The sequence below is a fragment of the Glycine max genome, chromosome 11 (genome assembly GCF_000004515.6).
Source record: "Glycine max cultivar Williams 82 chromosome 11, Glycine_max_v4.0, whole genome shotgun sequence".
Taxonomy (NCBI): domain Eukaryota; kingdom Viridiplantae; phylum Streptophyta; class Magnoliopsida; order Fabales; family Fabaceae; genus Glycine; species Glycine max.
Window position 1 is genome coordinate 30,932,051 of NC_038247.2, and position 10,871 is coordinate 30,942,921.

General features: G+C 33.0%; 1 non-coding gene across 1 annotated transcript; it reads left to right on the forward strand.

The window, feature by feature from the left end:
- Window positions 1-1,258: 1,258 nt before the first annotated feature.
- Window positions 1,259-1,351, forward strand: LOC113000943 (small nucleolar RNA R64/Z200 family). Its single transcript, XR_003266239.1, has one exon. It is a non-coding gene; the product is annotated as a small nucleolar RNA R64/Z200 family (small nucleolar RNA).
- The last annotated feature ends 9,520 nt before the right edge of the window (window positions 1,352-10,871 follow it).

Consider the following 10,871-nt stretch of genomic DNA (forward strand, 5'->3'; position numbering starts at 1 on the left):
TCAACAACTTTGATTTGTGATTATTGTCACACAATTTTTTCTTGTGTAAAAAAAGAGTATTATGTATACTATATAATATGTGAAGTCAACCATGGATGTACATTGAAATGTAGCATCACATGGAGGAAATATACAATGTCACAAATAAATTTTATGAACAATGTGGTATTACATAAAAAAGGATTAAAATATAATGAATAAAGAGGTTCAACCTTTATAACAAAGATATGATAAAAAATAGGATTTAAAAAGTAATAAATATGGAGCAAAAAATAGGATTTAAAATTGTATACTTGGTAATAAGAAAAAAAGAGTGAAATAGTATACTTAGAAATATTGTGCAAATAGCAAGTGCATTCATTTTTATGTAAGCTATTTATTTGACTTGGTGACCCAACATTGGATTGGGTTGGCCCAAATAATGTTTTAATTATTTTTTATTGTTTATAATTTATTATGTATATGTTTATCATAATTTATGATTTTTTTTTATATTTTTTGATTTTACCTTTAGACTGTGATTACTTATAAAAGTATGCATTGAGTTTTTGCTTTTCGATACACGACGAGGTTTTAGCTTTTTGACTCTATGAGGTTCTTTCTTTCTTACTTTCTTCAGAAGTTATATTTTTGTCTTCCTTATTGTTAGTTTTTATTAGGTTCTTTCTCTGTTGCATTTTCAAAAATCATATTTTCTTCTTTGATCGTTTTTAGGTTCTTTCTTTGTTATTTTGAGTGAATTAATCATATCTTCTTCCTCAAATTTAGTTTTTTACGCTATTATCTTTATATTAAATCATATTTTCTACTTCGTTATTTATCGCTTTCTTTCTCTATTTTGTTATTTTTGAAATTATCTGTCTAATTTAATTCAATCACCCTGTTTCTTAATCATCATGATAAATATAATATTTTTATTTTTATATTCTAAATTTTTTCATCTTTTCATTGTGTTTTCTCCTTTAATTTTTATTTGCAGTATACGCCCATGTTGTGCTTTGGTTGGATTCTAGCTCATTTTTGTTTCTTCATATTTAATTATAACATTTCTTGTGAATTTCTTGATATTTTTGGCTTTGACTCATTAATTTTCTGTCTTTATTGTAGACTTGTAGTATAGGCTAGTCCAATTCTTGATGTGAGCCGCTGCTATGTGTATGTCTTAAGAAACCTTAATTTTGTTGTTTATTTAGGTATTTTCCTATAGAAATTGAAATCTTGAGCTAATCTTTTTAGGTTTTGATTTTGTTTTTTATATGTTCTGCGGTGATAATTTCATAAATAAATTCATATGTCAAACTTCAGATATTTTCAAATAATTGAGAATAAAAATTCTGTTACTTAGGAGAATTTATAATTTATTTATTTATAATTCTATTGTAATTTTGTCACTGAGCTGGCTTTAAAATTTATTTATTGATGATTCTGTTATTAATTCATAATTTATTTATTAAATAATGCTGTTATTTAGAAGAATTTATAATTTATTTATTTTTAATTTTGTTATTTACCATAACTCATAATTTATATTTTTATTATTTATTTTTAATTCTGCGCAGAATTGTAATTTATTTATTGAAAATTATGTTATACAGCAGAATTACTTATTTATATTATTATAAAAGGGTTTGTTTAACTACCTTATTTTTAATTTTAATGACCAATAGAATTTTGACAATTGCTTTATGATTTGAATTCTACCATTATTGATATGACTATCACGTTTAATGAATGCATTGTCTTTACTTTTTCTTTCATGTCATTTTTTCTTCATATCTTTTATGTATAACATTAAAATTTTATATTTATTAATTAAAATTTAATACTTAAAGTTATATTAAAATGCATTAATATATGTAATAAAATTATAAAATATTAAAATCTTAATAATTATTATTTTTAATTAATTATAAAAATCTATTCTTTATTCACTCTAGGTAAATATTTATCATGAAAAAACTTGTGGTGTATAATTTTCATTTATTTTAACTTTGCAAAAAATGAATTTTAATTTTTTCAATTTAGTGAAATACATAAAATAGTTCTCATTTTACATGACATTATGATCTGATTGTTCATTTTACATATTTCAATCAATTAAAAGAAATTAAACTTAAAATGTTTCTAAAGTTAAAATAAATGAAAACTTATTTTATAGATTTTTATAATTAGATATTAAAATTTTAATACTTTATAATTTTCCTAATTATATTTATGTATTTTACTATAATTTTTATTATTAACTTTTAAGTAATAAGTATAAAGTTTTAATTTTATACATAAATGATATAAACAAGAAATTAAAAATGATACATTAATTGTAATAGTCATAACATTAACGATAGAATTGAAAATATAAAATAATTTTTTAAATTCTATTGATCATTAGAAATTTTATCCGATTTTCACTTGTAATGAGTTAGACAAACCCTTGTAAAATAAAATTTTTTAACTCCGCCCTTGTAAAATAAAATTTTTTAACTCCGCCTATGTTCTCAAAGCCAGTCCCAACCCCGGACAAAGGAGGAGGATTTTGATATTAACAAATGTAATTTATTATAGTCTTTTGGATATAATTTGTGATTGGAAGTTGGGTAAAAGCTTTTGCATTATAATTACATTTTAATTAAATTCTATTGACAAGAGAATTCTGAGAAGGAGTTTCTTGCTTTTTTGGATAACAAATAAAGTGTGTTTAGTAACTTTTATAAATCAATTCTTACTAGTGTTGATGGTACCATCTTCATTGGTGACATCTATGCGAGGGCAGTCTCATATTTCATTGGCTTGTGGAGTGGCGTTGCCACATTTATCATTTGGGACTGACCAGAGTAACATTTCCATCCATATGTTTTGTTAAATTTTGTTATTTAAATTGAATAGGGAGTTTCATGATATAGATCTATTTTTACTATTTCTTTTATGAATCCACTGCGATTTATCATATTACTTTTCAGTCATTAGTAGGTTACTCACTATTGAGTTATGCATTTGTGAGTTTTACTTAATTGTTTAAAGTGCTTCCAGTGTATTAGATGGTAATCTATTATTGTAAACACAGAGCTAAATAAAAGCTAAGTCAGTTACAAGAGTCTCACTATTAATATATAGCTTGGAATATAATGTGTTTTATGAAAAAATGCTGTATATACAAAACACGTAGGTGATATACACGACTTGTTTGAATGAGTGAGGTCTAATGTCCGTAGTACAAAACAAGTAGGTGATATACACAAATTTCAAACCATCGCTCCCAACCCTAACACAACCTCGCAGTCTTGCACTTGGCGCGGCCGCCAATACTGAGAAGCATTATCTCCACGGAGTCTATGTTTGGAGGTCATTAAGAAGTTCTATATGTTTAATTGTTTAGTGTCCTACTTGGTTTTATTCTATGCACTTTTTAGCCTAAATTATAAAAATAAGCTTCATTCATCATTTGATTGATCCTGTTCTAATTAATTTTCAACCAAGTACTAGTACTTTAGTGTATAAGGATCAGAACAAATAAAAATAAGCTTCATTCAGCATTAATTTTCATTCTCTTAAATGTCACATTTTATGTTAATTCCAGCTGCATTAATTGGTTCTGTATCAGCTAATTTATCTCTGCCTTCTGCTACTTCTAGAATTCTACTGAAACGATTGGGTTGGTTGAAATGTTCAGTTTCTGATCTCATTAGACTATTGACTTGAGTCATTTGTACGTGCTATAGTACCATTGGTTTGGTTTCCAAAGGTTGACTGTTTCGTCATCCTATTAGATTTATCATGTGCTAATTTTTAATGTTGTGTTCTTATAAAATGATTGAAATGTATGAAAACTAGAAACTAATTGTCATTGCTGGATATTGTCATAATTAAAAATTAGGATAAGTTCAGTTTCAAAAGCTGTGTTAGACACTAATGAATAATGTGGTTTGTAAATGTTAGCCATATAAATGCTAAAAATGATGTATATGTGCTAGAGAAGCCACAGAAAGATCAACTACTCTAGCTGCTCACAATTTAGCCATCACCGGTTTTGCCACTGTCTCGGCAATCTTTATGAGAAATTGCTTTTGAATATCTGGATTGACATCTTAGTTATGAAGATAACGTCCCTTGATATCAGTTTCAACTTGCTGTTTCAGATAAGATACTTTTCCTCATCCAATCAAACGGAAACTGAGAATGATGTTTGAACATATGAAGTTGATGAAAGGTGAGGATTTCCTGAATTTTGGAAAGGATTGAATGGTGAGGAGATAGTCCAATTCAAATTCAAGCTGTAGATAAAATATTATAATCTTTGTTTTTTCATCTGTTTTTTTATGATCTAGTGAGGCACCATGAACATTTGAAGTTGATGAAAGGTGAGGATTTCCTGAATTTTGGAAAGGATTGAATGGTGAGGAGATAGTCCAATTCAAATTCAAGCTCTAGATAAAATATTATAATCTTTGTTTTTTCATCTGTTTTTTGATGCATTATTTGGTGCACCTCAGCCAATAGTTTTATTGCCCTGCTATTTGCACTTTGAATGCCAACAAGTTCTTTAATTTGCTCTTCGTTTTGAGAATCAAGGGATGTAACTAAAGTGATCTTTTAAACTTTTTTGTTTTCCTACATAACATTTGCTCAATTTCTCGCAGGCATTTAACAAGCATCACAAAGAACCAGGCAAGTACATAAAGCACGGGAGAGACATTAAACCAAGGATAGGGGCAGCATATTCATGTGATATTGGCTATGAAAGATTTCTTGGCCCTCAGTTTTGTTCTATAGCCACTCTTTAGATTTTCTCTATTATGGAGTCCTAAATTTGTCTTTTTCTGTTGTGAATCCGTGAATCCATCTCAAGAATGAATTAATTATATACTGATGGTCTTGAGATGGATACTGAACCTATATCATGTTTTCAACAGTTATGTTTGTGAACTAATTCCATTTTAATTTTGAAATATTTTTTCTTCTTTGTATTATAATAATGTTTCTTTTGCTTTAATGGGGTTCAAGATATAGCAAAATGAGTTGCTCTTTGCAGATTGTCCAACTAATTAAATATTTTTTTTTACTCCTCTACATGTATAGCATTTTTACAAATACTTGTCTTGTGAGCTTCCTAGCTACTACGATTCTCAAATAGTTAGTGAAGTTTAACATCCCATCACTATTATTAGTTGTAATATGTAATATGTTAGATCCATTGCCTTTTTTTTTATTCTGCTTCCTAATTAATTTCTTATTATACTACACCATGTCTTCTTTGTGTTTTGTGATAGATTCACGTTTGCATTGACATAATCTTTTGATAATTGCTTTGATTGATTGTTTCTGTATAGATTTTAGTAGTGGATAGGTTGGATTATTTTTATGTGTCTGCAGGTTTTAAAACATTGTAAATGAAGCAAAACACCTTTGTTAAAAATAATAATATACCAATAGACAACGTTTATTTAAGAAGCACTTTAATGTTTTAGCTAAAAAAGTGTTGTATTTTTATCTTATGTATAGCACTTTACAAAAGAAGGGCTGTCTATTTTCTCAAACTTATACAGAACTTTCCTGCAAGCGTTTATCTAAATATATATTGCCCAGGATAATAGCACAATAAAAGGGCTTATATAAAGCAAAAAACTAAAAGCACATAGCACAATAAAAGGGCTTATATAAAGCAAAAAACAAAAAGCATTCTATATCTTGAAATTTGGTGTAGTGTGATGCGAGATTTCTTGGAAGGAACCTCGTATTTTTTGGAGGACAAAAAATTCTATGTATATTTCTCAAGTAACGGTCATAAATCCGTGGTTACTGAATGCTGCTATTTTATCTTAGATATAACACTTTATATAAGAAGCATGGTCTATTATCTCGAACATATACAACACTTTACTACAAGCATTATATATATATATATATATATATATATATATATTCCATAGTAATAACGCCAAAAAAGCACTATATAAGGCAAAAAAAAAAGAGTGTTGCATATTTTGAAATTTGGCATAGTGTGACGGGAGATTTTCTGAGAAGGAGCTTGGACCTTTTTGTTAGACAAGTGGTCTCAGTATCTTAAGAAGGGGGGTTGAATTAAGATACAAAAATTTGTCTAATTAAAATTTTAACTCTCTTTTGGATTAACAATGCACCCTTAATATGAATTACTCAAAGAACAATTCAAAATAAATTTCTTTAAAGTAAAAGATAAACTACAATAATTAAAAGAAGTTTAAGGGAAGAGAGAATGCAAACTCAATTTTTATACCGGTTCGGTCACACCCTGTGCCTATGTCTAGTTCCCAAGCAACCTGCTTGAGATTTTCACTATCTTGTAAAAAGCCTTTTACAAAGTCTGAACCATACAAGGACAACCCTTCCCATGTGTTCAGAAATCCTTACAACTTAAGAGACCCTCGGTCTCTTAAACAATTTCCTTTGAATAAAAAGAAGAAGTTTCTCTCTTTAAGAGAAGGATATTACATTGTGAAGCTCCCTCAAGATTCCTTATTGAATTTGTAAGTGTTTGGCCAAGGAATATTTTGAGAGTGATAAGACAATTTGGTTTTGAGAGGATAAGACAATTTTGTTCAGAAACACTCTAACATATTTTGTATCCCAAGTCACCTATTTAGAGGCCTTAGATGGTCATACAAAAATTTCTTGAACAGTTGTGACTCTTGGGAGTTATTTTCAAAAATTCCATACTGGTAATCGATTACATAAAAGTGGTAATCGATTACATAGTTAGTTTCTGAAGAGTTGTGACTCTTTAGACTTGAAATTTGAATTTTTCATGTCTGGTAATTGATTACACAATTGTGTTAATCGATTACAAGCTTTAAAATTTAAATTTCTAAAAGTTATTACAAACAATTTTAACTTCTAGTAATCGATATAGCATTTTATCTTAGATATAACACTTTATATAAGAAGCATGGTCTATTATCTCGAACATTTAGACACTGTTGGATCAAGTGGCCTCGGAATAATTAAGAAGGGGGGGGGGTTGAATTAATTATGAACGGGTCTTGACTAATTAAAAAATTTATCCTTCTTAATGTTACTAGATTCAATTTGGCTTTACTACTAAGTTATGAGAAAGTAAAGAACAGAAACAATAACTTAGACAAAAGTAAAGCAGAAATAAAAAATACACAGTGGAAAGATAAAGAGTGTAGGGAAGAAGAAGACAAACACAATATTTATACTGGTTTGGCAACAACCTGTGCCTACATCCGGTCCCTAAGCAACCACCGATTCTTGAGATTTCCAATAACCTTGTAAAATCCTTTACAAGCAAAGATCCACAAGGGATGTACCCTCCCTTGTTCTCTTTGAACAACCAAGTGGATGTACCCTTCACTTGAACTGACCCACAAGAGATGTACCCTCTCTTGTTCTCAGTATTGCAACCCAAGTAGATGTACGCTCTACTTGTACCACAAAGGATGTACCCTCCAATGTGTTAAGAAAAAGTTTTCAGGTGGTTAGTCCTTTGAAACTTTGTGAAGGGAATACAAAAGATATCTTAGGCGGTTAGTCCTTTGAAATCTTTTGTTTAAAGGGAAGAGGAAGAATCAAAAGAATTCTTAGGTGGTTAGTCCTTTGAATCTTTTGGAAAGAGGGAGAAGGAAGAATTAAAAGAATTCTCAGGCGGTTAGTCCTTTGAATCTTATGGCAAGTGTAACATCCTGAAAATTTCTACCCGAAATTTTTGAAGACGATGTATTTTGAATGATTATATATATATATAAGTATTATTCAGTGTATATGCATATATGCTCTTGGTAGAAATAGGAGTAGTGGGGGCAAGATACGCGGGTTAGGCTAATTAAGGAAGAGAAATCCATAACTGGGAGGTTATGGGTTAATTCTTAAGTAATTAGTCTAAAAATCATCGTTTTGCGTGCGACTTAAAATTTAACGAAACCAACCTCTGAACCACGCTCGGGGTTCTATTCTGAGCGTTTTGATATATATATTGCTTGCTTTCGAAAACTGGCCCCGATAGATGCAGAGAAACGCGAGGAACAGGAACCAGAGAAACGGCACGCAAACCGAGGCAGAATTTTAGCGTTTCTAAGGTCAGATTTTCCCCACTTTTGTGGCTGAGTATGGGTCACAGTCAAAAGGGAAAGTGGGCCCTTTTTTTGCTCCACTCAAATGGAGACATGTGGCATTGCTTAAATAAAATAATAGAAAAAAGAGAAAACCCTTTTATTTAAAACCAAAAAGCTTTTCTCTCTCTCTTCACTCAGCCCCCACACTTTTCAGACAGCTCTCTCTCTCCCTCACGTTGCCATTTTCTTCTTCTTCATTCTCCATTGAAGCTCCAAGCAAAGCTTCAACCTTTGGCCATCATTTCTGCTCCAAATCGCGAAAGGAGAGCATTTTTGGAGTCGTGAAGTGCGTGGCTACGAGTGGGACTTTGAAATTTCAGGTTTGTGTGGACTTCTTTCTCCTTTGATTTTCGTGGGTATGGGGTTTTGGGAGATATGATGGGTAGTTTTGCTAGTTTTCTGCTTCACGATAGTTATTTGTGAAGACACTTGTTGAAAGCATGTTGAAATTGTCATGTTTGGATGAGTTGAACATACCCATTCTGTTCTAGGGTTTTTGTGATGATGTTTGTGATGTTTGTATGCTGAAATTGCTTATGGAAAACTGATAGAGGTGAAGGGTAGACTTAACCTAGGGTTAGAAAGTGAGAATGTGATGTTATGAGTGGAAAAAGAGTGAGGCTTTGAGAGTTGAAAGGCTAAATCTGGATTCTGTGGTAAATGGAGGTTAAAATGAGTTAACCCTAGCTTGAAATGCCATTTAGAACATGTGAGAAAGGTTAGGCTGTGCTAGAGAGAAAAACAAATGACCAAAGTGAGCCAAGAGCCATTTCTAGGGCAAAATTGGGTGTTGAGGAGTCAAATTTTGATTCGGTGGAATTTTAGGTGAAAATCCAGTTTGAACAAGTTTACATTGATGCTATAGACTTGTGTGAGGCGAGAGTTTGCCTCAAATTTACCTCATTCTCAATTTCACTTTTCAAACCTAGAAAACCCATTGAATTGAGGGGTGTTGGACACCTAGATTCTGTGTTGCTGTGCGTTAAAGCTTGACTTTAGTTTAGACATGATTGATACATGATTTGGGACTTGTAGGATTTGATTTGGGCAAGATTGGATGAGGGGAAGTGTGGTTTTCGAAATCTGCACTTTGTGCAGATTTTTGCTGTGAAATTGTGCAGCAGAATTTTGCACAAGTGCAGAAAAATGCTATGCATTTGCTGGCTGTGGAAAGAGTAGTGCAGAAGGAGTTCTGGATGTTTGCTAGTAGATCCCAACGGTCAAAATGTAGGCTTATGTACTAAAGACTTCCAGTAAAATTTTCGAGTCGATCCAATGGTTAATGAATCGGAACGAAGGAATTGTTACTGGGGTCTTTAAGTGAGAAAAGCTGTGATTTGGTTGGTGTTTTGGCAGAGTTTTCTGCCTTTGCTCTGTTTTGCTTGGCTGTGATAGCTTGTGCTATTTGAATGTTGTTTTGCTTGGATGTTGTGGAAGCTTGGGAGGATTTATGGGGACCCGGTGTTGAGAGAAACGAGGATATGGGCTACGTGGGAGTACGTGAGCTCAGTTGGAGGTGGGCAACAGGGGATGGTGGGTTTATGCGCGCATTGTGGATGTGGAAAACTTGTTGTGCACCATCGCCCGACCGCCACCTAGTACCACATGTGATGGGTACCCCATAATCCTACAAGCTTGAGATGAGGAAGTGTTGAAGGGTGAAACTTCCTGCTTTTATTGTTGACCACAAAGTGGTACCTGGAGATATGTCGCGGGGGTCAGGAGACCTTGGGGACGTCAGGTGGGGTGCTATTGCCCAAAACCAAGCTTGACCAATTCCGACCCAACCCGGGCATAGTCGGTCAGTGAGAACCTGTGATGTACCTAAGCAGGCGAGCTCCTGGCAGTCAACAGATAAAAGGAACAAAGACCACAAAGCAAGGAGGCTTGTGGTGGCTGGCCAGCTGTGAAACTTGATTGATATGTGAGATATGGTCTCTGGTAATCGATTACCAAGGGTGGGTAATCGATTAAAAGGCTTAAAAATGAAGACAGGAGGCTAAGATGGTCTCTGGTAATCGATTACCACGGGGTGTAATCGATTACCAGGCTTGAAACGAGGTCAGGAAACTAGGGGAGCTTCTGGTAATCGATTACCAGGGGATGTAATCGATTACCAGGCTTAAAAAGGGAACTGGGAGACTGTGGAGGCCTCTGGTAATCGATTACCAGCCTGTGTAATCGATTACACAGAGGAATGGGTCACTGGTAATCGATTACCAGGTATGTGTAATCGATTACACAATGTATTTTTGCAGATTTCATGTCCTGAGGCTGTGTAATTCAAGTTTAGCCTCTGGTAATCGATTACCAAGGCTGTGTAATCGATTTCCAGAGATGAAAAGCCTTAAGATGCCCCTTTTACTTGCATGTAGTGGTTATGAGACGCATTGTGTTACGGCATAGTTAGATTCTTGTGAAAGAGTCTACCCCTTTCTTTTCTTCCTTGTAGATCCTGATGGCGGCGCAGAGGGCGATGAGGACCCACTTCCTGAGGTGGATTCTCCCGAGGAAGTCATGTCGACATCTGAGGCAGACTCTACGGAGGATAGTGGCCCGGGGGAGATGGCGATCAGCGGAGGCTCTTCATCATAGTGGACAGCTCTTCAGACTAGTTTATATACTTTTTGAGGGTGGGTGTATCTAGGACTGACTGTTAGGTTTACTCTTTTGTTTTTGTATGGGTAGGACCTGATGTATAGGAATTTGATGATTGTATACATGTGGCTGAAGGCCACCACTTATGGACACTTTGCTCTGGATGAC